The sequence below is a fragment of the Stegodyphus dumicola genome, chromosome 3 (genome assembly GCF_044657685.1).
Source record: "Stegodyphus dumicola isolate Sdum_Otavi_A_Nest chromosome 3, ASM4465768v1".
NCBI lineage: Eukaryota > Metazoa > Arthropoda > Arachnida > Araneae > Eresidae > Stegodyphus > Stegodyphus dumicola.
The window spans coordinates 278238819-278258109 of NC_140770.1; the positions used below are offsets into that span (position 1 = coordinate 278238819).

General features: G+C 35.2%; 1 protein-coding gene and 1 pseudogene across 1 annotated transcript in view; both read left to right on the forward strand.

The window, feature by feature from the left end:
• Positions 1–19291, forward strand: part of LOC118196513 (cilia- and flagella-associated protein 68-like) — a 159194-nt gene that overhangs the window by 20490 nt on the left and 119413 nt on the right. The gene's annotated exons all lie outside the window — the stretch shown is intronic.
• Positions 311–2877, forward strand: LOC146998347 (uncharacterized; annotated as a pseudogene).

Here is a 19291-nt window from a genome sequence, read left to right on the forward strand (position 1 = left end):
CTGAATCGAAACTGGCTTGTGACGTCACGGTTAAGGGACCCTCAGCAATAACTCACACAATGACACTCCCCGAAACTTTTTCCGTATTCTTTGTCACCTACCTCTTAACGCTGTTACCAGTAGCCACCTGCCTCTTAACAAGACATACTTAACTGTTACTGTTAGACATACCTCACACGCTCTTGTTAGATGCTTAGATTTCGTTAATTTTATTAACATTTGTGCATTATTCATTGCTTTGTAAAGTTGATTGCTTAGTGATACATTTTTGTTTCTGCATATTTTCGTGCGAAATTGTGTTATCAGCATTATGCCTTCCCATTGTATTGTTCCTGGATGCAAAGGAAATTATGATAATGGTCCTCGTGTGAGCGTCTACAGTTTTCCATCTAATGAAATTTAAAAAAAGAAATGGCTTAAAGGTATACCTCGGAGTAATTTTAAATTAACTAAAGCTTCAAAAGTTTGCGAACTTCATTTCAAAGATGAAGATATTGAGATGGAGACAAGTGCATATGATCCATCCTCTGAAAAAAAAATAAGTGCACCTCTTGAAAGAGGTGCACGTGAACGTTCTCGATTAACGAAAGAAGCAATACCATCTTTATTTCCGGGTTGCCCTGCATATTTATCCTATCAGAAACAGAATCGAGAATCTCCGTATGATAAAAAAATACGATTACAAAATCAGCAACTGCATTTGGCTCTACAGGAAAGCATGAAAACGAAATCAGAAGAAGAAGCAAAATACATGTTTTCAACATATGCAAACTTTTTAAAGTGCTTAGAGACTCAGCAAATCCCGTTATTTTGGTCTATAATCAGAAAAGAAGATGAAACATTATTTATTCACATCAATACTCAAGCAGCACCAGTTATTGAAGCCTCTGTTGTTCTTAAATATGATTTAAGTGTCTCAGCATTTATTGGTAATGCTGCAATAAAATCATGCAAAGAACGTAACTTTCCTGTGAAAGTTAGAGATATCAGAAACCTCCAAGAGATACTAGATGGTGTACAGTCTCTGTTAATACCTGTAGCTCAAAATGAAATTCAATCAATTTTGGATACAATTTTGGAATTATTGGGCCTTCTTAAACTGAATGATGAAGTCGAAGAAACTGTTATTAATTTTTTGGCCAAACAAGTTTCACTTTTCTCGGTTAATAAAGTTAAACGGAGATACTCACCAGAAATGCTAATATTTTCAACTTTATTGCATTCCATATCTCCACACGCGTATAAGTTTTTACGACATTCGGGAAACATAATTCTTCCCCATCCAGCAACAGTTAGAAAAATTTGTACTGAATTTAATGCAAGTCCTTTAAAGAGCAATTTGAAGTAAACTTCCTTCATTATGCGAGAGAGAAATTTGTGGAACTTCAACTTCATGAAAGAATTGTTTCTGTAATGATGGATGAAATTCATATTAAACCATATTTAGATTTCAGAGGAGGTAATATTGTTGGCTCTTCTTTTAACACTAAGGATGCAGCAACAAGTGCTTATGTTTTTATGATCCAGAGCTTACTCTCCCAGTATAAAAATGTTGTGCATATTTTACCTGTGAAAACCATAACAGCGGATATATTGCACTTTATACTTAAAAAGATTGTAATAGGATTAGAGAATATAGGGGTTTTCGCGGTTTGTGTAGTAAGTGACAATAATTCACTCAATCGTAAAGCTATGTGTTATTTCTCAAATCCACCAAAACTGAGTATCGTTTATCCTCATCCAGTGAAAACAGACAGACCCTTATTTTATGTAATTGATGCAGTACATATATTAAAATGTATACGAAATAACTGGTTGAATCAGTGTTTTCAATACCCAGATTTTGAGACATTTGAAAATAATGTTATTATGAAAACTGCGTCTTTTTATACTCTCAAAAAACTATATGAAGCTGAAAAGAATAATTTAGTTATATTTAATCGCTCTTTGACTTTTAAATCTCTTAACCCATCGAATTTAGAGAGGCAGAATGTCAAACTGGCACTGCAAGTTTTTAATGAACATGTAGTGAATGCTCTAGTAGAACTAGAAGAAAAAACTAATCTCCAATTTGCCAAAGAAACCGGAAATTTTATTAAAATAATTCATGTTTGGTGGTGCATTATAAATGTAAAAAGTCCCCATAAAGGAATACGACTAATAAATGAAAATATGAATCCATTAACTAATTTGCCTGACGATGAAAACGTGAAGTTCTTAAGTAAATTTTTGAATTGGCTGGATGTTTGGAAAAGCATGGGATGCACTACAGGGAGTTTTACGAAAGAAACTCATCATGCTCTTACTCACACAACTCATGCTTTGTTGGAAATGAAGGAGTATTGTATCGAAGAGCTGAAAATGAAATATTTTCTCTATGGAAAAATACAAACTGATTCTTTAGAAGAGAGATTCGGAAAGTATAGATTTTTAGCCGGATCGCAATATCATGTCTCAGTGAGGCAAATATTTGAATGTGAGTCCAAACTCAGATTACAAAACACTTTTTCATTGAGATCTGCAACGTTTGGTCGAATTACTATTGATGAATTTAATGTTGTGTCTTCATGTGAAAAGGAAGATGAAGTAATTAATTACTTGAATATTGATGTAACTAATGAAGATATTTTAGGCATCGAAAGTGTAATACCAGTTTTGACATACCTTGCAGGATATTGTGTTTATGCCATATGCAAAAAACAGAAGTGTTCATCATGTCTGTCACAGTTTTCAATTGATAAAGAACTGATATGCGAAGATTCATATCGCTTAATTTCAAGTATGGATAGAGGATGTTTAAAGTATCCTCACCCAGACATTGTGAATATTATTGTGCATTGCTATATAGTAGTTCAAAAACTTCTTTCTGAGAAATAGGAAAATGAATTTTTAAAAGTTCAAAATCAACGAAATTTTGCAGTGACTCTTGCATTTTCTGTTATAAATAGGTTAGAATTATTTAATTCAATTGATATATGTGAATTAGGTCATACTGCTGAGTATTGTGTGAAACAAATTTTGTGGGTGTGCATAAACATTTTACTTAAGAATTACTGTTGTGAACTATAGAAAACCCTGTTTAAAAAGAAAACTACAAACACTACAGAAAGCAAATATCTAAAATAAGGTATTTATATTTTAGAAAACATTCCATTGCATTTAAAAAATATCAGTTATTTTATTGCAAATTTATTTGTAAACTTTTTGTTGGCTTTTATAAGTTGTAATTTTTTATTCATTATGATTTAAGGGATGAATTTATGTTTACTTTTGATATCCGAAGCACCATCCCTTGTAATAATTACTAAGACTGGTAATATAGAAATTGTCAGCAAAATTTATGATTCTTTATTTTAATTGGAAACTAATTTTATATGAAATAACTGTCCTAAGGGGTTAAAAGCATAACACTTATTTCATTACATAATATGTAGAATATCAAATGATGAGTATGATTCATGACATAGTACTGTGTTCTTAAATTTAAATATCAATGCTTTTTGCAAATCATTAAATATCATTTTATCATGATGAAACTTAAATGCATATGTTTAGCTAATATAGCTTCTGTTCACTTTTATATATGTTATTATCATGCAATCAGTTTGTTTAAAATTTGTTATGCAATATAAATCTTTCTGAGAATGATAGAAAATTTTCTAAAATAATGTATGTAAGATTCATATTAAGGTAATTAAATTGCGAAACTGCAAACTGAAATTTTAAAAATATACAGTTATTGAAGAAGCAGTAGTAATTGAATTCATATGTAGACATACTTGTTTTCATTGTATTTCAATTCAATGCAATTTTAAAAACAATTTTTTCTAATTATCTTTTGAATTACAATCTTTAAGTTGAGTACATGGCACCCCCAAAAAGATATGTAAGGTAAGTTAAAAAAAATTGCATACATTATAAAAAAAAGTTTTGAACATGATGTTAGGATATGGAAATTTCCTGTTATGTTTTTACCACCAATCCTCGAATTCCATATCACAGATTATGTTCTTACTGCATTAATATAATATTAACAAGACATAGTGCACAATAAAAATTAAGCTTTATTTAGGAACTTCGCGCATACTCCCCGACAGCCTGCCTGTTTCGCTCTGCTCGCTACTCGTAAGAAACTTCTCCTCTAGGGTTGCCACACTTATCGGAGGGCGCAAGGCGCGCTCCTTATCGCCATCACCACAGAGTTTCCCCCCAGTTCCTTTAATGGCTATTCAAAGGAACGACATAGGTTATGAAATTATCTCAGAGTATCCGTGCTGTCGGGTATTTTTTTTATGATTACAAAATTAGAATATAAAATTAGAAAAGATCAAAATGCAATTCAATATATAACAAGGTATTGACACATATAATAAACATGAAATAACAAGAAATATGTTAAGATATGAATTTAAAAAAAAAATGTTTTAAATTGTTATGTAAGAAGCAAGTTTCTTAGGGAAGTGAACATATCTTCCCGATCTGGTGACAGTTTGTGTCTTAGAGAGTTCGTTTGCAGATTTATTCTGCTGAACTGTCTTTAAGTCTTTATTTGTTTTTAGTTCAGGCAAATTAGAGTCCGAAAGCAAATAGGCTGGTTTCACACGGTCTATAGACACAGTAGATTTCAGACCGTTAACATCTATTGTGAAAGTTTTGTCCGTTCTAGAAAGGACTTTATGCGGACCTGTGTATGGTTGGCACAGAGGTGGCTTTACTCGATCGACACGTAAGTATACATGCGTACACGACTTTAAGGTAGCACTTACGTAACATTTTTCTTGGCAATGTGCAGATGTTGCTATTGGATTCAACTGTTGCATTCTATGCCTAAGATTCGTGATAAATTGTGTGTCATACGGAGATATCTTAGATGACGTTATCATATCACTAGGCAGCTTGAGAGTTGTGCCGTACACCAGTTCAGCACAAGATGACTGTAGATCTTCCTTTACGGCTGTCCGAATACCAAGCATAACAACTGGTAGTGTTTCAGTCCAGTTATTGGTCTCGTGAGCCTTGAGAGAAGATTTTAAATGTCGATGAAATCGTTCAACAATGCCGTTTGACATTGGATGATAGGCTGTTGTTGTGATTCTGTTCGTACCCAAAATGCGCGTGAATTCTGCAAAAAGTGCGGATCTCATTTGAGAACCTTGGTCTGTTGTTATGATCGATGGGCAGCCAAAACGAGATATCCAACAGTTGAAGATGGCTCTGCAAATGGTTTCCGTTTTCATATCCGGGATGGGAATGGCTTCAGGCCATCTGGAGAATCTATCTATTAGAGTCAAAAGGTACACGTTGCCTTCTGATGGAGGTAACGGTCCAACGATATCCATATGGATTTCTGAAAAACGTGCATCAGGAAGAGAGAATGTGCCCAGTGGTGCTTTAGTATGCCTAGTAATTTTCGATTTTTGGCAAGATTCACAGGATTTCACCCAATTTTTGATATGACGTTTCATATCGGGCCATACATAACGAGAACAAATAAGCTTCGTAGTAGCTGCAATTCCTGGATGTGACAGATTATGCAGATGATTAAAGATGAGTCTGCGAAAGGAATTCGGAACAAATGGACGAGGAATGTCTGTTGATATGTCACAAAGAATATTACCATCAGAATATTGGCACGGTTTAAATTCCAGTTTCAAAGATGATGTGTTGTTTTTGAGAAGGTCTTGTACCTCCGGATCATGCCGTTGAGCTTCCGAAAATTTTTTAAAATCCAAAAATGGAGATTTTGTTATGGAATCAATTTCGATTCTTGAAAGAGCGTCAGCAACGACGTTTTTTGAACCTTGCACATGCCTAATATCAGTAGAGTACTGAGAAATAAAATCTAATGGCGCAATTGTCGAGGTGAACATTTATGAGGATTCTGTTTAAAAGCGTATATTAACGGTTTTTGATCCGTATAAATTATAAAATTTCTGCCCTCTAACATGTGTCGGAATTTCTCAATTGCAGAATAAATAGAAAATAATTCCCTATCGTACGCGGAGCATTTCTGTTGACTTTTACTGAGTTTCATAAAGAAAAATGCTATAGGTTCCCATGTTTGTTGAGACAACTGCATAAGTGTGCCGCCTATTGCGACGTCTGAGGCATCTACCCAGATGCTTAGCTGGGCTCCGGGAATAGGGTGTCTCAAAAGGGTAGCCTGAGCAATGGCATTTTTGGCAGCAATAAAGGCTTGTTCAGCATTCTCGTTCCAATTTAATTGTGGGGATGAATCCTGAACACGAGAACGAGATTTCTTTTTATTAATATAGCCTTCTAACAATTTTATTAAAGGAGAAAGAATATGTGCTGCTTTAGGTATGAAACATCTATAAAAGTTAAACATGCCTAAAAATCGGCGAAGCTGAGTGAGAGTGGTAGGTTGAGGAAAATCTAAAATACATTTGACTTTGTCAGGAAGAGGTTCAATTCCGTTTTCACTAAGGTGAAAACCTAAGAAATCAATAGATGTTTGACCAAAGGTGCATTTTGAAACATTTATGCAAAGTCCATATTCCTGAAGTTTGGAAAATAAAGCTTTCAAATGCCTGCAATGTTCCTCAGAATCTTTAGAGGCTATGAGCAAGTCATCGACAAAAGCGTAAACGCCTTCTAAATCCCGCGTAACTTCATCTATAAAACGTTGAAAAGTCGCAGATGCATTGCATAAGCCGAATTGCATACGGATACTTTCGAATAAACCGAATGGTGTGCATATGGCGGTTTTGTGGATGTCGGCTGGGTTAATTGGTATTTGATGGTATGCCTTAATCAGGTCGACATGACTAAAAATTTTAGTACCGTGCAATGCAGCAGTAAAATCGGCTAAACATGGAATAGGGTATTTGTCTTTTATTGTTTGAGCGTTCAATGCTCGATAATCTCCTACAGGTCTCCATTCCAGACTTCCCTTTTTTGGAACCATGTGAAGTGGGGATGCATAATTGCTGCTCGAAGGTCTCAAATGCCCCAATTGCATCATAGTTTGAAATTCTTGTTTTGCTATTTTTAAGCGATCTGGAGCTAACCGACGAGGTTTTGCAACCACAGGTGGACCTTTAGTTATGATATAATGAACGGTGTTGTGTTTAACAGGTTGGTTAGGATCTGGTAATCTAGTAACTGAAGGAAATTCTTTTAAAATTTTGTGATATGGTGTATCACTAAATACAGTTTTTACTGAATAAATGCTTGCATTTTTCACGCAACCGACGGTTTTAAAATGCGTTTTTAAATCTTTGAGACATTTGTTTCTGAGATCAGGCACCAATTCAAAGAAATGGAGAAAATCTGCTCCAAGAATGGGTGTACTAACATTTGCTATAAGAAAAGTCCATGTAAACTGTCGTCTTAATTTGAAATCCAAAGAAAGTGTTTTTTGACCATAAACATGAATAGTAGAAGAATTAGCAGCGAAAAGTGTTTGTTGGGACGAATTCCGTTTTTGAGAATTATTTGCTGGAAGTAAGGACACGTCAGAGCCGGTATCGACCAAGAATGAAAGGTTTGTTCTACGGTCACGAACGAACAGGCGACGTGAAACTTGAGGCAAAGAATAAGTCGCCTCTATTCTTTGCTGGTTTCGTTTCCCTGCCATGAACAAGGTTTTGTACATTTGTCATCTCTACACTTTTTCCCAAAACGTCTATGATACCAGCAAACAGAATAATCTCTCCTTTTGGAATTGCTTCTTTCCTTATTGCGATCTCCGCGATTTGGCGAGCGACCACGAGAAAGAGAAATGCGATCAATACGTTTGTTTAATTTTTCTATTTGTTTAAATAATTTATCCTCTAGAGACTGATCGACTGTGCGAGAAACGGCACAAGTCCCTGGGGTTGGATTTACTTCTAAAATTCTGTCGGCAATTTCTGCAGCTTTATCTACAGTTAAATTGGAAACCGCTGCCAAAATAGACTGAACAGTCGAAGGCAAACGTTGAAGGAATAATTCTAACATTAAGTTATCAGGAACATTTAAAGATTCTGCTCGACGTTTCATATTTCTAAGCAAATCGGAAGGTTTTCGAGAACCTAATTCTTCTCCAGATAATAATTGGCGAATTTCTTGCTGAGAAGATTCTCCTGAACGATTTATTAACTCAGTTTTAAGCTTTGCATATGGATCAATAGGGTCTGGTTTCATAAGTAAATCCCGTACTAGTGATGCGATATCTGGAGGAAGATGAGAAACTACGTAATTATATTTAGTAATGGATTCTGTGATAGGTTTGGGGGTGGCGAGAGCAAAAGTACTTTCACACATAATAAACCATAAATATGGGTCTGATCGGTTATAAACCGGAATTTGGACGGCATGAACATCAGACATTGTGCAAGGTTTTTAAGCCAAAATAAAAGCAAAAATTTAACCAAAGAAAATTAAATTAAATGATAAGTAGAAAACAGAATTATAAAATGATCTATAATTAGTACTCATCTGTGATTCGGAGGATGAAAACCGATGTAATCCATTACTTCTGGTTTGGAGATCTTGAGTGATGGCTTGTAGTCAAAACCGAAAGTGCTTGAGAACTGTTCATACGATTTAACACAGTCCGGGTTACCATTATGGTGATTTCCGGTTATGTTTTTACCACCAATCCTCGAATTCCATATCACAGATTATGTTCTTACTGCATTAATATAATATTAACAAGACATAGTGTACAATAAAAATTAAGCTTTATTTAGGAACTTCGCGCATACTCCCCGACAGCCTGCCTGTTTCGCTCTGCTCGCTACTCGTAAGAAACTTCTCCTCTAGGGTTGCCACACTTATCGGAGGGCGCAAGGCGCGCTCCTTATCGCCATCACCACAAGGATTTATATTTTCTTTTCATGTGGATATTAATAGAAAAGATATTTTCAGAACAGAGGTAACGCTTATAGTTAAATAGGTATAATGTAAATATTTGCAAGAAATTTCTGTTTCTAAAAATGCTTTAAGTATTTCATATATTTTAAAAATATTTTCAAAAAAAAATTGTGTATAAGTTTATTTAAAAAACTTTTTTCTTGTCTTATTTGGAATTTAATATTGATAGTCTTCAGAGCTATGTAATAAACATTATCTCAATTAAACTACAGATTCTGTCAAATAATTATGTAGCATTAAGAGGAAAACATTAACTGTAATACAGATTAACATACAGTATGTAAGTAAGAAATAATTTTAAAGGTAGACTATTTAGTAATTTATTACATTCAGAAAATTTTTCTGACTGATATAAGGCATTTAAATGTTAGTCTAAATATTAAGTAGTCTCTTGCATTCGTTTGATATTTTATAATCCTGCTACATTAATATGATAGATATAAATAAAAATATGCAATAATTATAGATTGAGAGATAATATGTGTTCCCACTGGCAAACATTTTGTTATAGTGGGTGAAACAAAAAATTTGATGCGGTGGTGAGAATCAACGAGAGACACAAAGACAGTACAGAAAAATCAAAATAAAAATTTTTGCTACTTGAATTTTAAAACTAATTTTTCCTTCAAAGAAATGATTTGCTTTTAAAAGCACCACACCATTCTCAAATAATTTTGTTTTGAAAATAAATACCAACAAAAGAAAATGAAAATATTTCATATTCGTATAAGCTTTGTAAAACATTATATTGCCGCTTGTAATTTTGTTTTAGACTGATTTTATAGTATGAGATACCAATTTCATAGAATAGGTTTAGAAAAACTGGTGTTTAGCAAGGAAGGTAAACTGCACGAAGACCGGTCCCCTAGCAGTGACGCAGTAACTCAGCGCGCAGGCCTTATCTATCTCGATAGTTACGGCTAAGCCCCGGCTGAGTTAAAAATAGTATTCTTCATACAAAGCTAATTCCGGGTGCTTTTGACATGGCTCCTTCCTGTTTCTTAAAATACATTAGAAAATAATTTTATCATGTGCAATAATAATTTTAGCAATTTTAGTAAGTTCATTTTCTACTTTTATAACCGTAATGGGATGTAAATGAGTTCAAAACAGAAGAGTGAATTTTCAGGGTCATCGTTTATGAATAGTGCACGATGGCTCTCGAATTTAAAATGTATTTATTTTTAATTGGAAAATACAGAAACGTGAGTGTGTATGTGTTATGCACTTCGATAAAACTGGCATAGCTCAATTATTAAAACTGCTTGATCTAAATTAGAGTATCACTTTTACTCCTCAGTGAACTAAAAGAAAAACAAAAATTGCCTACATCAATGGTTTCAAACGGGCGACTCCGGAAGCAAATTATGCAGCCCGTGAAGACGTTTCAATAATGAATTTCTTGCAAAGATTTCAAGATTTTAATTATTTGAAGTTCATGTTTACATTATTTTCATTACCCTTAATAACGAACAAGAATAACGCATCAGAAAATCTATAAAAGAGGCAAACTAATTTAAAATGTAATATAAATCTTATCCAAACAGTTGGAGATACAGATTTTTTTTTTTTTTTTTTTTTTTTTTTTTTTAACTTTTATTCGTGCTTGTCAAAATATAAATAAGCTCAGTTACGAATTTTTGCACCAAGAATAATCTCTTTGTTCGGGAATACATTCGTATGTGAACAGTTCCCCCCACACACACACACACAGTTGAAATAAATTAATAAGAAGAAAACCCTATTGACTGATGAGCATCTAGAATTCGTGATGAGGATAATTTTTAGTAATTTTTCTCCTAGGCTACAAAAGCTTTATCAGAATTAAAACCTCATCCAGTGTCAGGCTGTAGTAAGAAATAAAGGGAGTTATAAGGTATTTTCTCCTTCCCTTGTGCATGCCCTCTTGGTGTAATGATAACACATTCGACGCGTATTCAAGAAGACCAGAGTCCTGGCAAGGGCATTGCTCGTTTTTTACGTCTCCTGCTTTAAATAACCTAATGACGCTGCAGTGGCCCCTGAACTAAAAGGTGGTGGATGATGGTTCTTCACCAACAGGATTTGGAAATTGGGTCTCTATGCCACAGTCGCCCTTTAAAAAGGAGAATATATAAGATGTTTTCTACCTCCTTTCTGCATGCCTTCATGGTGTAACGGTGGCCCACTCGGCGCGTATTCGAGAGATCCCGGCCAGAGCATTGCTTATTTTTCACGCCTCCCGTATCCAAAAAATCCTAATGTCTCTACAAAGTTTATAATTTACATACAAACATATGTATTTTTATTCATGCGTCGGGGGGAAAATTCATAAATAAGAGAAAGAGAATAAGTTGTAATTATTTATTTTCAATTTTTGCCCTACTTGGAAAAATTTCTCTGAAACGTGGAGAAAATTTTTATATTTTCTTTGAATTTAAATTAAATTGGGTTATTTTATGATTAATTAAACATGTTGGAACTATTTTTAATAAATGTCAGTCTGAAAATTTTACATTTAGCTGTATTAGTATTTCAAAGTGTAACCAACAAATATGTCTTCCAGGTAACAAATTTTAGATTTCAGACTAAAACTGAATATAAATCGGACATTTTTTCGTTTGCTATAGTATTATTATTGTTTATATATATTTTCGAAAATGCTAAGTAAGCGAAAGTTATACATATATATATATATGTGTGTGTGTGTGTGTGTGTGTGTTATTTTGTTAATAAGAGAAAAATTCTGGCTTATCAGCTGCTTTTAAATTGTGCATGCGGACCGCGGGCGGCAATTACAGTTTGAGACCACTGGCATATGTTACAACATTCATGCAGCGATCAATAATTTACGGTATTCGGTTCTTTCCCGGCAGACCCCTAAGTTTATTTTCAGAAACTTCCCACGCAAAATGCAAGGCAGAATCACTTTCCTGCGCATTCTTGAAGTCATTGTAAAGGGTGAGAATTTAAGTTTAAATCATCACTCTTAGGTGTAGCACAATAAATCGCTAATAAGGTGTCTTTCATGTTTATGGTAGTATGATTCAAATTAGGTAATATCGAAGACAATACAATTGACTCTTAAAGTACAAGGCTTTAAATTGCACGAAACTGTACAAAATGGGTTTATTATTATTATTTTAACATACAAGCCACTTGCTCGGCTAGCCGTCTAGAATAGTTATTATGACATATATACAACGTATTTCTCGCGTATTTTCTGCCATAGCCGAAATTTTTTTAAATATTGGCACAATTTCACCCCCTTTTATATGCTGTACACTGCGGGGGGATGGGATAGTTCTGTATCTCTCGTTCTACTGGGCTGATTGATGAAATTTAACTTGCGTTTTCCATGTCTCGAAAGCGCGACTTAAGATATGTATTAGATTTATATATAGCATTGTTCTAATATAGGTATTTTGATACAAAATCGGACTTTTTCTGAAATAATATATCTTTTTTTTTTTTTTTTTTTTTTTTTTTCTTTCATATTTAGATTCTACGACTCAAATTATGCCAAACACCCAAGTTTTGTAAAAATCGCACGACTACTTTTTAAAAAATGAGCTCTCAAAATTTTAGCTCCTCCATGTTTATTGAATTTGATATATATTTATTAAGATCTCCTTTTTATTCATCTTTTCTTCTTATCCATGACTTCTCATCATTTGTTATGTTCTTACTGTAGCCGCGTTCTTCGAAAATTAAATAACACGTAATTTTCCACTTTCAATTTTTGGATGATAAAATTACTTAAAATATCCGATATCAACATCACACGATTCCTTGTATGTTCTATTAAATTCCTGAACTTCATTTAACTTATTTCCTCGAACTTTTTTTACATTATCTAAGATAGTGTTTCAATTATCCCATTTCTTTTTGTTACTTTACTTTGTTTTTACATATATGTATATATATAATACATTTTCAAAAATATGGTACGTATATAGTATATACCATATTTCCTTGCGCATTTTTTCCCTTAGGTTTTTAGAGCCAGGGTTTTTTTTTTTTTTTTTTTTTTTTTATAGATATTTGCGTAACTTCCCCTTCCTCATAAATTTTAAAATGGATTCGTCTACGCAAGGATTGTTTGCGTTTTACTAATAACCGAAAACTCTCTCAAACTACCTGCGAAGGTCAAGCCGAGTAACTGTTAAACTTCATGCCAGCTCAATACAAGAATCAACCCATCACAGCGAGGCAAAGACGGACCGACCTTCAGTCTACAATTTCACCGAGTCTGCTACACATTTATCTTCTCTAATCATTTATGGATGATTTGAGGCCTGAGGAATAGCAAAGACAACAAGAAGAACGCTGAGATTAAATATTGTAATGTTAATATTACTATGTATTCTTATTTGAATGTTGGTTTCTTTTAAAGAAATAATATTAAGATAGTTAATTACCCGTAGTTTAGCGATGACTAGTTTTTCATCTGTTACGTTCTTACTGTAACCGCGTCCTTCAAAAATTAAATTATTCATTTAATTTTCCCCTCTTGATTTTTGGACGATAAAATTAGAAAAAAAAAAAAAAAAAAAAGCGGAGAGGATAAGCCAGAAAATATTAGCTACTGCTCCCTGGTGATGACCTACCTAACGACTAGAACCATTATCAAAATCAAAGAAACTAATAAGCTTAAGTATGAAACTACGTGAAAAGAAGTATTGCATAAATAAATGAATAAAAGGAAGGAAATCATATGTGCTTCCTTTTACCACATTATCAGAAGTTTTATTATATTAGCAGAATATTATTTGACGCAGTCAAAAAAATGACGAAGCAAAGGGATATATCACACAATTTATTTAATGAAACTCAAAAGCAATGTTCCCAATCGTTTTGGCATTTATTTCATTGTGACACTAGTCGCAGAATGCCATACTCGTACAAAGCCTTTAGTTGCTGTCTGAACCAGTTGCGCACGCATTCCTTGACTTCATCGTCCGTTTGAAACAATTGTCCCCTCAATTTTTTTTTTTTTTTTTTTTTTTTTTTTTAAGTCACTGAAGATTTGGACGTCACATTGAGGACTATAAAGTGGACTATAAAGTGACTATAAAGTGAGGACTATAAAGTGGACTATTTGGACTATAAAGTGGATGGTTCAGGACTTCCCCTTTGAACTTCTCAAAACTTCCTTAGTTTCTTTAGCTGTGTGTTTCCTTGGTTGGTGTTGTAGCTTTTTCGTGCAACAGGATGACACCAAAAGAAAGTTTACCGGGACGTTTCGATTTGATTGACTTCCTAAGTTTTTTTAACTTTCACAATACCGCTGAGCACTAAATGTAGCTCCATGATCCAGGAATTCGAAATTCGACGTAGGGCGATCGAAAAAGAACCAAAACATTACCTTACCAGCACTAGTGTGGAGAGTCTTGAGCTTTTTTGATGGAGGGGAATCTATGTGCTTCCACTACAAACTTTTCCGTTTCGATTTGGGCTCAAACTGGTGGCACTAACTCTCGTCATCGGTGACAACTGCTGAGAGAAAGTCGTCCGCCCCTTTGCTATAACACTGCAGCAATTGCAGAGACATGACCATGTGACAGGTCCCTTATTCTGGTGTCAACTGATGGGAGACCTATTGTGCGCACGCTTTATGGAACTTCAACATCTCCCCGATGATTACATGAATCGTACCATGGCTAATTCCTACTGAGTCAGAATCGTCCACTGTTACAGGATGGTTCAACCTTCAAGACATGCACGGAACACAGGAATATTACTTATAACTGGAATTTTCTTCCTATTGCAGAGTTCTTTGGCGTCAAACGATGCTTCCACTGTCAAGACTTTACGCATTCTCAGCACAAGTGCAAATTTAAATCTTATTGTGCATTCTGTGGAGGCAATCACTCAATAAAAGATTGCGGAGCCGAGATACCTAACTGCATTAACTGCAGATTGTACAACAACGCAAATGGCACAAACATTAATTACTAGCATGCAGCATATGCACCTCAGTGCCCTCTGTACAAAAGAGAAACTGAAAAAATTAAAGCTATCACTAATTATCAAATAGTCTAAATTGTACTTCATTTCGATTCATCAACGCAATTTAGCCTTTGATTTATTTAGTTACTCTTCTCTTTTTCTCATTTTTCATATTGCAAAGTATTTTTATGGATGCCTCATTTTCCACAAATCCTTCAATGCTAATAAAAACTTCACAGATTCTCAAGAACCTTATCTGCCTTCAGTGTAATCTTAGGAGATGCAAGGAAGCCACATCTTCACTTGTGCAGTTAGTCTCAGAATCCGATTACGATATCTTACTAATCCAGGAGCCATACAGCGTGAAAGGAGAGATAAAAGGGTTTCCATTATCATGGAATATTTTATATAAAAACTTAAGCAAAGATTTTCCAGTCCAGAAACAAAACCCCAGAGCTTGCATTGTCTTAACGAACAAACAACTAGACCCTACTGTATGCAAAATTGATAGAGACATTATATCTATCTCAATTAATTCAGGTACAGTACAACTATGCATTTCTTCTTGTTACTGTTCGCCCGCAGAAGAAATTGAAAGAAATCTTATACACCTTGACAATATAATTCAGAGTGCTCCGACCGCACATCACTTTATCGGTGGGGATATGAATGCCCATTGCGTGCAATGGGGATATCCAAAATCAGATTCTAGAGGCGAACAAGTAGAAGATTTCATAGCTGCCAACTCTCTCGTCCTTCACAACGACACCGTACAAGGGCCTACCTTCGAAACATGCTCAGGTAAAGGATGGCCTGACCTAACCCTTTCAAGCACAAATGCCAGCACCTTTCTTAAAAACTGGAAGATACTGGACGAGGAAAATAATTCGGATCATAAGTTCATTCACTTTGAGATTGATCTTACTTTTTCTAGTACCAGCACGAAACGTTTTCACATAACTGAATCTGGCATCAAGAAATTTAAAAACCTCCTTGCTAAAGAAAAAACTTCCATTTTGAACGGCATAAACTACTGCAGGGATCGCAACCAATTAAATGAAATCTCCAGCAACTTTTTCTCAGTCATACAAAGAATATCCCAACAGAGCTTTAAAATTAGAGCTTCAAGAAATAAATTCACTGCAAACTGGTGGACAAAAGAGTTGAGGGCAGAGAGGAACAAAACTAAAGCCTTAAGGAGGAAAATAAAATCTACACTGGACGACAATTCTAGGAATGCTGCATGCGCAAGAAACAACGAGCAAAGAAGGATTTACAAAAAGAAAATTATGAAAGCTAAATTAACCTCGTGGAAAAAATTTTGTTCTGAAAATAAAGATACGTATGGCATCCTCCATAAATTGGCAACTAGGAAATTCTTCGTTCCCACAAAAATTACGCTTCCCAACAAAGATCACGCAAGCAACAATAAGAGTATTCCTGATTCCCAGATTCTATCGCAAGAAGCAGCAACCAAAATCCTTGACGCTATCTTCATGGATGACAATTCAGAAGATGACACACCCGAGCAGAGAGAGATTAGACTTTCCAATTTCTTACAAAATGGCTCAAAAGACTCCCCCTTCACTCTACAAGAAATTAATAATATTATCAAGCACCTCAACAATAAGAAAGCCCCGGGCCCCGACTCTATAAACAACAAAATTCTAAAAATTATGCACAATCATGACCCAAGAATCCTTAATTTCTTCAATAAATGCTTAGAATTGTCGACCTTTCCCGATAACATGAAGAAAGGACAAATTATACTTTTCGAGAAGAAGGATAGGAACCCCGAAGATCCTTCTGCATTTCGGCCAATAAATTTGCTGCCTGCCATAGGAAAAGTTCTAGAAAGACTTATTGCCGGGCGGTTGAGATATCACTTTATCAAAAATCAAACAATCAGTAAACACCAATACGGATTCAAAGCCAACTCAAGCACTATTCATGCAATTGACAAAATACTGAAGCAAATCCAACATAATAAATCAAAAGGTGAACATAGTGCACTTATTTGTGTTGATTTAAAAAGTGCCTTCGACTCAATATGGTGGCCTTCAGTATTACATGCACTTAATAAAGCCAACTGTCCCTCTAATCTTCTCAATATCCTCATTCATTACTTTCATAATAGAGAAAGCATATTCATTCATAACAACATGATAACCAACAAAAAATTTACTAGAGGATGTCCCCAAGGATCCTGCTTGAGTGCTGATTTCTGGGCCCTCACTTTTAATGACGTCTTAAAATATGAATTTCCCGATCATACGAAGATCTTCGCGTTTGCGGATGACACTGCGTTGGTTGTTAATGGTAGGACTAGAGACATCCTCGAAAGGAATGTGAACGGTTCTCTCAAACAGTTTAACATAGAATGCCAGATGTTGAAACTCTGCATTTCGCAAGAGAAGTCCAAGGCAATACTTTTTAACAAGCCAGGCCAAAAGCTCTTAAGAAAGCCCACCTTCAACCTGGACGGAAAGAAAATTAAGATTACTCAAGTCCTGAAGTTTCTGGGTATCCACATAGATAACCAACTTAATTTTATGTACCATCTCACGGAGACTCAGAAAAAGACAAATCAAATCGCTTATAATTTCAGAAAAATGCAAGGTAGTAACTGGGGACTTCGTCCTCATATTCAAAAAATTTTATTTTTAACAGTAATTTCAAGTATAGCGAATTATGGGGCTGCAATCTGGGCGGAGACTATGACAGAAAGGAAGAAAAGGAAACTTTTCGCCATTCAGAGACCTTTTCTCCTGAGCATTTGCAAAGCTTACAGAACGACAGCTAATTCCTCTCTATGCGTTCTTACTGGGATTCCTCCCCTTCATTTAATTGCGACGAAGGATTCAATAAAAGCCAGAGTACTCCAGTTGAAAGAAGATGCTTACCTGAACCTTTTCTGCCTCAAAGTATGAGTCTCCAGCCATACCATTGACCTACCATCCTGTAAAGTATTGTAATTTAATTATCAATACGGACGCTTCAGCAATCAGTAGTAAAGAATGTCCAAGAGCATTTACAGACGGCTCTAAAATTCATCACGGAGAAGTGGGCGCAGCATCAATAATCTATTCTTCTTCCTCTATTCCAACAATATGGCAAGGAAAATTATCTCCAGAAAATTCCGTTTATCAAGCTGAGCTGTCAGCAATTCAATCTGCAGTAAATAAAGCTATATCAAATAATTTCAGGACAATAGCTAACTATTCAGACAGTCAATCTGCATTATATGCCCTGAAGGACAGAAACAATAAGAACCAGCTGGTTTAACATATTCAAAATACTGTAAGTGCCCACCCAGAAATCCAGTTTATCCTCAATTGGGTGAAAGCCCACAACGGAAACGACGCCAACGAGGCAGCTGACCTCCTTACAAAGGATGCAACGACTAACATTAACAGTGAGGTAATTCATGTCCCGTGGCCCAAGTCCCATTTAAAATTTACACTGAATGCTATTGTCGACTCAAAGTGGCAAGAAGAGTGGGATTCTGCATTGCAAGGCAGAAGAGTCCACAATTTTTTCTCAAAAACTGACAAAGAGGCCCTACACTATGACCATGTTCTGAATCAGTATATCACAGGGCACGGTCCTTTCCCCACCTACTTCCATGACAGAGGCATGTGCCCCACGGATCTCTGCATATGTGGCGAAAGGGGTGACCCTGATCATTACATTTTTGACTGTAATCTAACAGACGGCAAACATCTGATCAAGCCTAACAACAACCTAATACCATTTAAGAAATATGCCATAAAGAACAGACACCTTAGGGCCAAAATCAGAGACGTTCTTATACATATCCAAATATTCGGACTGGATATTCGTCATATCTAATGCTTATTCATGTCCATATGTTATTTTACCTTATTTTATTTTATTTATATTTTTTTTATTTTTCATTATTTATTTTTTTATTATTATTTTTTATTTTTTTATTTCATTTTAATGTTCCAACAGTTTCATTTATCTACGCAATGCTGATGGACGGGAGCTCCAAAGACTTGCTTATTACACCTTCCGCCTTAGAAAAGACATTTATTCTTACATTTCTGCTTTTGGAAGCATCAGTTGTTGAACTTTTCAAGGACAGTCTTTTCTCAATATGATTTGTGTACACTATTAATACCAGAACTCATTTATCTCAGAAAGTCCTCCCAAGTGGTTGATGGTAAAAAAAGAGGGGCGGGAGAACCTCGGACCCCCCCCGGGGTGTTCTCCCTCAAAATTGGGGTGGAAAGTTTAACAGTTAGCTAGGTTCAGCAATACCTCAATTACCTGTGGTACTACGGAGGTGCCAGCCTAGCTTCTACCTGTACCTGTTACAGGATGGTCTTTCTTGATGAGCTCATCTACTTTCGCAACATGTTGTTCTGTGAAAGCTGAGCACTAAATGTAGCACTAAATGAGCTACATTTAGCATAAATGACCGCTGAGCACTAAATGTAAAATGCTAAAAAAACGC